Raw genomic sequence first — 10,828 nt, 5'->3', positions numbered from 1 at the left:
GCCTGGAGAATCCCAGGACAGAAGCCCGGGGGCTGCCGTCTATGGGGTCCCACAGAGTCGGACACAACTGATGTGACTTAGCAGCAGCAGCAGACGTTACACCAAGTTGTCTTGGTCTTCTGATCATATATATATTCACATATATATATATGCATTTTTTCAAGTAAAGAAATGTTTAACAGACGTAAACTATTTATTGAATATTTGCCACCAAATATTGTTAAATACATTATCTTGCAGCATATCACTTTCAGGTTAAAATGTCAGAAACAAATACCAATATTTACAATTCTTTTAAAGAACGTTATATAATGACACACTAAGGCATAAATTCTTTTGGCTTATAATTCTTAAAAGAATGATAAAGCAAAAGTGATGCAAAATCTTCAGTGTGAGATTATGATTAAGCTACATTTTACAAAAATGTGGTGTAAGATGGCAATAATCCCATTCAACATCCTGGGTTATTAGATCCCTTCAGGAGGGACTGATAATTTATACAGTCAAACTTTAAAATTTACAGATAAAGGCAGTCCAATGATGCCACTGAGAAGTATGTCTCTTAACATATACAACTCTCAGGCCACAGTTTTGAAGGTCTGAAGTATCAAGTTGGTTTGATGATTTAGTCTGTTGGCACTTATGAAAACATTTATTGCCTTGCCATCTTTAAAATAAGTTTTCAGAATATAACTGAAACTTTTGGAGTACTTTACGAATTCTTTCTTTTGGTGTTCAAGTGCCCTGCGGTTCTGGTATTGATATTTCTTGAAGACATTGTTTACTGTATCAAGAAGTTCTTTTACTGCACTAGCTATATCCTTGATTGTCTGCAGAAACCTCACTCTGTCGTTGATCTCATCTGGGATCTTACTGAGAATTTGTTTAAGTCCTTGTGCCTTTTCGTTTAGGTCCTGAAATTCTGGCTTTGATCGTTCAATCATATACTCTTCTACATCACCAGCTGTCATTTGAAGAAGGGATTCTGTGAAGTTGACTTCTACACTTTTTTCCCTCTAAAATTCTCATAATTATGTCTTGTGTGAGTCCTAGATTTTCTTTTTCAGCCTTAATGAAAGCTGCTCTCAATGTCTGAGCTGCAGACAGATTTACTCGTTCTAGCTCATTAAACACAGGATACATGACTGCATAGAGGGGCAGAGAAACCATAGAAGTGGTCTCAGCTTCATTCTTCATCTCTTCCATTGTCATCCTCATTCAAAAGCCAACTACAGTAGAAAAAGCAGTGCTAAAATGCAGAGGAATCTTCATTCACAGCAGTCTTTCTTCTCTTTTTTGCGATAAAAGAATAAAGCACAAAACATATACTGACCGGTTACTGAGGTACTGACTTCACTTGCCACCTTTGAAGCCCTCTTCAACTCCCTGATCAATTCACTCTGGTGATGCCTGACAGACCCTAGAGGAACCCTAAAATTGACATTTCTGAATTTTTTTCTGAATGTATAAGTGGGAGATGGTGGTGAAGGATAGAGAAACCTGGTGTGCTGCAGTCCATGGGGTCTAAGTAATCAAATAACAGCATATAAGGGTAATCAACATGGACATCTATTGTCTTGAATAAACTAAGACACTGATTTAAATCTTTTATAACTTAAGTTTTTAAGTAACACAAAATAATTTGTTTCAAAAGAAAGGTAAATTTTATATTTTTATTTTTGGATGCTCTCAAATTTTTATAAAAGAGTTCTCCAAATATTGTCAAAAAATCATCTAGAATGTATATTTTTTGATAAATGAATATTCTTTTATGCTCAAATGAATGCACGTTCATTCTTTTATTTTAAGGTACAGTATAGGACAGTACTTCTCAGTTTGCTTATATTCTAACAGTGAAGAAATTAGATTCATGCATATATATAACTTGGGCTTCCCTGGTGGCTTAAATGGTAAAGAATCTGCCTGCAATGAAGGAGACCCAGGTTTGATCCCTGGGTTGAAAAGATCCCTGGAGAAGGGAATGGCAATCCACTCCAGTATTCTTGCCTGGAGAATCCCATGGACAGAGAAGCCTTGTGGGCTACAGTTCACAGGGTGGCAAAGAGTCAGACGCGACTAAGCAACTAACACTTTCATATATAACTTAGCACAACAGTTTGTGATAGGTTCCAAAAACTGGTTTAGAAGTTATTAAATTTGAAAACACTCAACACTGAGAAAGTATGTGTGTATGTTTCTGGGTGACTAATAAGTCTCAGAAATGTAAATATTGATGACTATAATAAAGCATTTACTATAGAAATAAGATTAAATTATTTCTATTTTAGTTTTGGGAATGCAAAGACAGAAATAAACTTTTTAAAAAATGTACAAATGTTTTCAGGGTTCAAAGACCTCAAGTTCTATTAAAATGAACAGCTGTCTTAAGATCTGTGGAGAAAATCAAGATAAAACCAACAGTCTTGAATTACATGAAGGAAATTTTGAAACAGCATTATGAAAAAGTTGGAGGTAACATAGTTGCCACTGAAAAATGACAATTTGTTATTTCAACACCCTCACATTCTCAGAGGTACAAACTGTGACTATATTGTCAACCATACTCCTGCATGCTCTTGAAAGAGAATTAAAACTGGTTAAAGACAAATACCCCTTCACGGGTCACTGCCCTGTCATGGCGAAGGGGCTTATGTAACTCAGTGAAGCTATGAGCCATGCTGTGCAGGGCCACCCGAGACAGATGGGTCATAGCAGAGAATTCTGACAAAACGTGATCCAATGGAGGCGGGAATGGCAAACCACCTCAGTATATCTGCTGTGAGAACCTCATGAACTGTAAAAAAGGACAAAAAGATATGACAGTGAAGACAAGTCCCCCAGGTCTGAAGGTGTCCAGCATGCTACTGGGGAAGAGCGAAGTGAAAGTCATTCAGTGGTGTCTGACTCTTTGCAACCCCATGGACTGTAGTCCATGAAATTCTCCAGGCTAGAATACTGGAGTGGGTAGTCTTCCCCTTCTCCAGGGGATCTTTCCAACCCAGGGATCGAACCCAGGTCTCCCGCATTGTAGGTGGATTTTTTACCAACTGAGCTATCACAGAAACCCAGGAAGAGCAAAAGAGAACTACTAAATAGCCTCAGAAAGAATGAAGAGGCTGGGCCAAAGCAGAAATGATGCTCAGCTGTGGGTAGATCTGGCGATGAAAGTAAAATCCAATGCTTCAATAACAGTATTGCATAGGAACCTGGAATGTTAGGGCCATGAATCTAGGTAAATTGCACGTGGTCAAGCAGGAGATGGTAAGAATAAACATAGGCATCTTAGGAATCAGTGAACTAAAACGGACAGGAATGGGCAAATTTAATTCATATGACCATTATATCTACTACTGTGGCAAGAATCCCATAGAAGAAATGGAGTAGCCCTCATAATCAACAAAAGAGTCTAAAATGCAGTATTTGGATGCAACCTCAAAAATGACAGAAAGATCTCCATTTGTTTCCAAGGCAAGCCATTCAACATCACAGTAATTCAAGTCTATGCCCCTACCACCGATTCTGAAGAAGCTGAAGTTGATCAGTTCTATGAAGACCTAGAAGACCTATGAAGATCTCCTAGAACTAACACCAAAAAAAGATGTTCTATTCATCATTGGGGATTGGAATGCAAAAGTAGGAGGTCAAGAGATACCCGGAGTAACAGGCAAGTTTGGCCCTGGAGAACAAAATGAAGCAGGGCAAGGGCTAACTGAATTCTGCCAAGAGAATGCATTGGTCATAGCAAATACCCTTTTCAACCACACAAGAGATGACTTTACACATGGACATCACCATATGGCCAATATCAAAATCAAATTGATTGCATTCTTTGTACCTGAAAATGGAGAAGCTGTATACAATTAGCAAAAACAAGACCTGGAGCTGACTGTGGCTGAGAGCACCAGCTTCTCATAGCAAAATTCATTCTTAAACTAAAGAAAGTGGAGAAAACCACTAGGCCAGCCAGGTGCGACTTCAACCAAATCCCCTATGAATATGCAGTGGGGGTAATGAATAGATTCAAGGGATTAGATCTAGTTAAGAGTATGCCTGAAGAACTATGGATAGAAGTCTGTAATATTGTACAGGAGGCAGCAAACAAAACCATCCCAAAGAAATAGAAAAGCAGAAGGCAAAGTGGTTATCTGAGGAGATCTTACAAACAGTTAAAAAAAGAAGAGAAGTGAAAAGCAAGGGAGAAAGGGAAAGGTATATCAAACTAAACACAGATTTCCAAAGAACAGCACAGAGAGACAAGAAGGCCTTCTTCAGTGAACAGTGTATAGAACTAGAAGAAAACATCAGAAGGCGAAAGACTAGAGATCTCTTCAGGAAAGTTGGAGATATCAAAGGAGCATTTTGCCCAAAGATGAGCATGACAAAGGACATAAATTGTAGAGACCTAGTAGATGCTGAAGAGATCAAGAAGAGATGGAAAGAATACATGGAAGATCCATGAATACAAAAAAGAATACAAAAAAGATCCAAATGAACTGGATTACTTCAATGATGTGGTCAGCCACCCAGAGCCAGACATCTGAAGAGAAAGTCAAGTGGGCCTTAGGAAGCACTGCTGGTAATAAAGCTAGTGGATGTGAGGGAATTCCAATAGAACTATTTAAAACCCTAAAGGATGATGCCACCAAGGTGTTGCATTCATTATGTCAACAAATTTGGAAGACCCAGCAATGGCCACAAGATTGGAATAGGCCAATCCTCATCCCAATTCCCATGAAGGGTAGTACTAAAGAATGTGCTAACCATCGGACAATTGCACTCATCTTCCATGCTAGTAAGGTCATGCTTAAAATCTTGCATGCTAGACTTTAGCATTATTGGAACCAAGAACTTCCAGATGTCCAAGCTGGGTTTAGAAAAGGAAGAGTAATCAGAGGTCATTTTGCCAGGATTTGCTGGATCATAGAGAAAACAAAGGAATTCCAGAAACACATCTACCTCTGTTTAATCAACTATGCCAAGCCTTTGACTGTGTGGATCATAATAAACTGTGGAAAGCTCTTAAAGAGATGGAAATACCTGACATCTTACCTGTCTCCTGAGAAATCTGTATGCAGGTTAAGAGGCAACAGTTAGAACCCTGTATAGAACAACTGATTGGTTCAAGATTGAGAAACAAATACCGCAGGGCTGTCTGCTGTCACCCTGTCTGTTTAATCTATACACCGAGAACATAGTGAGAAATGCCAGGCTGGATGAGTTACAAGCTGGAATCAAGATAGGTGGGAGAAACATCAACAACCTCAGATACGCGGGTGGTACTACTGTAATGGCAGAAAGTGAAGAGGAACTAAAGTGCCTTTTGATGAGGGTGAAGGAGAAGAGTGAAAGATCTGGCTTAAAATTAAACATTAAAAAACTCAGATCATGGCATCTGGCTCCATTACTTCAAGGCAAATAGAGGAGGAAAAGGTAGAAGTAGTGGCAGATTTCCTCTTCTTGGGCTCTAAAATCACTGAGCATGGTGACTGCAGCCATGAAATCAGAAGACATTTGCTTCTTGGCAGGAAAGCTGCCAAACCTAGACAGAGTGTTTAAAAACAGAGACATAACTTGGGCAACAAATGTCCGTGGAGTCAAGGCTATGATTTTCCCAGGGGTCACTTACAGTTATGAGAGCAGGACCGTAAAGAAGGCTGAGCGCTGAAGAATTGATGCCTTCGAACTGTGGTGCTGGGAAAGACTCCAGAGAGTCCCTTGGATAGCAAGGGGGTCAAATCAGTCAACTTTAGGGTAATCAACCCTGAATACTCATTAGAAGGAATGATGCTGAAGATGAAACTCCAGTATTTTGGTCTTCTGATATGAACAGCTGACTCATTGGAAAAGTCCCTGATGCTGGGAAAGATTGAAGGCAGAAGGAGAAGAAGGTGTCAGAGGATGAGATGGCTGGATGGCATCACCAATGCAATGAACATGAGCAAATTTCAGGAGATGGTGAGGAACTGAGAGACCTGGTGTGCTGCAGTCCACGGGGTTGCAAAGAGTCGGATACGACTGGGTGACTGAACAACAAAAGACAAATACTATATGATATTGGACACAACTGAGTGACTGATCTGATCTGATCTGATATCACTTATATGTGGAATCTAAAATATACTACAAACTAGCAAATATACCAAAAGAGCAGAAGACTTACAGATACAGAGAACAAATGGTGTTTATATTGGGGTGAGGAGCAATGTAGGGGTTGGGGTGGGGTTGAGAAGTACAAATTATTGGATGCTAAGATAAGAAAATGAGAGATACCAAGGGAACATTTCATGCAAAGATGGGCTCGATAAAGGACAGAAATGGTATGGACCTAACAGAAGCAGAAGATACTAAGAAGAGGTGGCAAGAATACACAGAAGAACTGTACAAAAAAGATCTTCATGACCCAGATAATCACGATGGTGTGATCACTGACCTAGAGCCAGATATCCTGGAATGTGAAGTCAAGTAGGCCTTGGAAAGCATCACTACGAACAAAGCTAGTGGAGGTGATGGAATTCCAGTTAAACTATTTCAAATCCTGGAAGATGATGCTGTGAAAGTGCTGCACTCAATATGCCAGCAAATTTGGAAAACTCAGCAGTGGCCACAGGACTGGAAAAGGTCAGTTTTTATTCCAATCCCAAAGAAAGGCAATGACAAAGAATGCTCAAACTACCACACAATTGCACTCATCGCACACACTAGTAAAGTGATGCTTAAAATTCTCCAAGCCAGGCTTCAACAATACGTGAACTGTGAACTTCCAGATATTCAAGCTGGTTCTAGAAAAGGCAGAGGAACCAGAGATCAAATTGCCAACATCCACTGGATCATGGAAAAAGCAAGAGAGTTCCAGAGAAACATCTATTTCTGCTTTATTGACTATGCCAAAGCCTTTGACTGTGTGGATCACAATAAACTGGAAAATTCTGAAAGAGATGGGAATACCAGACTACCTGATCTGCCTCTTGAGAAACCTATATGCAAGTCAGAAAGCAACAGTTAGAACTGGACATGGAACAACAGACTGGTTCCAAATAGGAAAAGGAGTTCATCAAGGCTCTATATTGTCACCCTGCTTATTTAACTTATATGCAGAGTACATCATGAGAAACGCTGGGCTGGAGGAAGCGCAAGCTGGAATCAAGGTTGCCGGGAGAAATATCAATAACCTCAGATATGCAAATGACACCACCCTCATGGCAGAAAGTGAAGAGGAACTAAAGAGCCTCTTGATGAAAGTGAAAGTGGAGAGTTAAAAAGTTGGCTTAAAGCTCAACATTCAGAAAAAGAAGATCATGGCATGTGGTCCCATCACTTCATGGCAAATAGATGGGAAAACAGTGGAAACAGTGTCAGACTTTATTTTGGGGGGCTCCAAAATCACTGCAGATGGTGATTGCAGCCATGAAATTAAAAGATGCTTACTCCTTGGAAGGAAAGTTATGACCAACCTAGACAGCATATTCAAAAGCAGAGACTACTTAGCCAACAAAGGTTCGTCTTGTCAAGGCTATGGTTTTTCCAGTGGTCATGTATGGATGTGAGAGTTGGACTATAAAGAAAGCTGAGCGCCGAAGAATTGATACTTTTGAACTGTGGTGTTGGAGAAGACTCTTGAGAGTCCCTTGGACTGCAAGGAGATCCAACCAGTCCATTCTAAAAGAGATCAGTCCTGGGTGTTCATTGGAAGGACTGATGTTGAAGCTGAAACTCCAGTACTTTGGCCACCTCACGTGAAGAATTGACTCATTTGAAAAGACCCTGGTGCTGGGAGAGATTGAGAGCAGGAGGAGAAGGGGATGACAGAGGATGAGATGGCTGAGAAGGGGACGACAGAGGATTAAACGGCTGGATGGCATCACCAACTCGATGGACATGAGTTTGGGTAAACTCCGGGAGTTGGTGATGGAGCAGGAGACCTGGTGTGCTGCGATTCATGGGGTCGCAAAGAGTAGGACACGACTGAGCGACTGGACTGAACTGAACTGAAGACAGGCTCAAGGATATACTGTACAATGTGGGGAATAGAACCAATATTTTGTAGTAACTGCAAATGGTAAGTAACCATTAAATGATATAAGAAATTTTTAAAAATTTATAATTTAAAAATTAAAAAATAAATTTAAATTTAAAAATGAAAAAAAGGTCCCCAAATAGTCAAGGCACTAGTATAATAGGTAAAAGGACTTGCACCATCAGCTATGAAGATACTGCTATTTCTACTGCAATTAAGACACTGATATTGTCACAAGAATTGGAAAATCAAGAGAAATAAAAGTCCAGAAGAAAAACTGGTTTTACTAACAGTCAGGGCTAACCATGGATTGCTCTCTCCAGTTTCTAGATCATGGTCTGGTGGGTACATCTGTTCAGTAACAATTTCAGAAAAGCTCACTGGTGGACAGCAGGAAATCCTAAAAGCAGTGCTAAAGTTCAGTCTTTACTTTTATAAGACTAGTAAAACACCTGAAACACCTGTTTTTTCTTTTTCTTGATACTGTAATCATTATGTCAGGATTTCATGGCTAAAAAACAAGTTCTAGATTTTCAACGATCATTTCACAGTTCATGTCTTCTCCTCCTATGTGAGCAAATGGATGAGTGTACAATATTATTGCTCAAATCCTTGGAGGCCTACCTAATTCATGCCCTAATGCACACAATAATTCCAGGGAACGGAGGGATATTTTTCTAACCAAGACGAGCTTTACTTCTTTGTTGTTCATGCTAGATTTATTTGCAAAATGATGAAAAGGTCTTTACTGTTCTGAACAAAAACAGGACAAACTATAAATGGATTTTAGTAAAATACATTTTCAACATTCTTATTTTCCTAGTGCTATACAGTGGAAATCTAGCTTACTTTGTGAATATAAATTATAGGAATTCAACTATAAGTACTTGACAAAAAAAGAAAATTGATGACAAATACATACATTACTGATGTTTTAAAGGATTTAAAAGAGGAATTTGGATTAAACTCAATTTTAGTCTTTTGCATTAGAACTTAACTTTAATGTATGAAACAATTCTACTGTACCTAACTTTTTGATTGCTAAAAGAAAACCGAAACTTGGAAGCTTTCTGTAAAGTAAAAACTAACTTTGATCATATTTTAAAGTTTGCATGTGATCACTATTATTAGTTTTACAGTCTTTATAAGATAATTTTAGATTTACTGAAGATAGTCTTTTAACCACCTTAAGGATTAAATACTTACTTATCTAAAGAACTCTGACTTGTTTTGGCTGAGTCATCCTTATCTCCCAAAATGTGAGAACATTTGTGTTTGTTCCTTAAAGAAATTCCCAGCCAACTGTCAATGCTTTCTTTTTTGTCTTTTCAAATGGTTTATGGATTAATGCTTAATATCATGACATAGTACTTAAATTTTTGAGACTATTCTCATTTTATCACTACTCTGTTTTAAACCAATATTTTCAATTCAAGAAGGAATCACAACTACTTTTCTGTTAAACACTTTGGGGAGAAAGAGAGGAGATAGCCACGTGTCTGCTATCATACTTAATATATGTTGTAAGGGAACAAAATTTGCCACTCTGAAATGTTTTTTTGGTGTGCAAATTATTTCATACTGAAAACAGTCAACATCCAAGAGAACCTTTGACCTTCCCCCTAACTCTCTAAAAGAAAGTAGATACAGGATTTTGTTTCCCGGAAGGGTGCTTTCACTGTAGATACAAGTGTAGTATAAATTAGGTGTGTTTCTCTGGGTCTCTCTCTCCCTTGAATACATGTTATTAAACAGTTGTTTTCCTCCTATTAATCTGTCTCATGTCAGATTAATTCTCAGACCAGCCAGAAGAACCTAGAAGCGTAGAGGAAAATTCTTCCTCCTCAACACTGTGATATATAATATATGTGGGATATACACTAAAATAAGATTTAAAGGAAACATGATGTCTTGGCTTGGGCTGCCATAACAAAATACAGTAACTGGATGATGTTTCAACAAAAGAAATGTGTTTCTCATAGTTCTGGGGATTGTAAGCCCCAGATAAGGGTGCTAGCATGGTCAAGCTCTGGAGAGGATCCTCTTCTGGGCTGCAGATGGCTGACTTCTTATTGGGTCTTCAAGGGGCTAAAAAGGGGCAAGCTGCTTCTCTGGCCTCTTCTTGTAAGGATACCAATCCCACTCAAGTGGGTCTCACCCTCATAACTTAATTACCTCCAAATACCACCACATTGGTAATTAGATTTCAACATGAATTTTGAGTCAGTCCCTAACACATGAGACATGAGTTTTCAAGAGTAGTTAATTCCAAGCAGGGACATGGGTGGAAAGACTTTAGGGAGGACGGTGTATTTGAATTGGACACTAAAGAGTAAAAGTAAGCCTGCATTTCTCAAGTCATAAAATCAGGTGTATATAGCAATGGAATTTTTCCCTCTAAAACTGAACTGAAATTCTATCTCAAGCTTCTCTTTCTGCCTAATATCAGAAAATCTAATCTGGATACTTCCAGGTAAACTCAGATGTAGAGATTTCTTATGAATTTCCACTGAAATTCAGTCCTACACAGCTAGTCAAGGTGTAGTCTGTGGACATTATTTTGCTGGAAATGCAGACTCTTTGTCCCAACCGCAATCTTCTGAATGCGAGAATGAAGATCTTATCAACAGATTCTGAATCAGAATCAGCAGTTTCACAAGATTCCCTGGTGATTTCTATGCACATTAAAACTTGAGAAATCCTGACAGTGTTTGTCTCTCCCTTTCTCTTACGTACACTGTCAAGGTCAGTTGCTGACTCTGCTGCAGACTGCCAACCAGTCTCCTCTCAGATGGCTGAGCCCTCCACTGTGGC

At 39.0% G+C, this 10,828-nt stretch overlaps 1 pseudogene; it reads right to left on the bottom strand.

Annotated features, from left to right (window-relative positions):
* Nucleotides 1-360: 360 nt before the first annotated feature.
* On the bottom strand, nt 361-1,387 carry LOC784808 (programmed cell death protein 10-like; annotated as a pseudogene).
* Between the last annotated feature and the right edge of the window lie 9,441 nt (nt 1,388-10,828).

Source organism: Bos taurus, chromosome 8 (genome assembly GCF_002263795.3).
Source record: "Bos taurus isolate L1 Dominette 01449 registration number 42190680 breed Hereford chromosome 8, ARS-UCD2.0, whole genome shotgun sequence".
Taxonomy (NCBI): Eukaryota; Metazoa; Chordata; class Mammalia; order Artiodactyla; family Bovidae; genus Bos; species Bos taurus.
The sequence above is the reverse complement of the archived record's forward strand: the minus strand, read 5'-3'. Positions and strand labels throughout refer to the sequence as shown.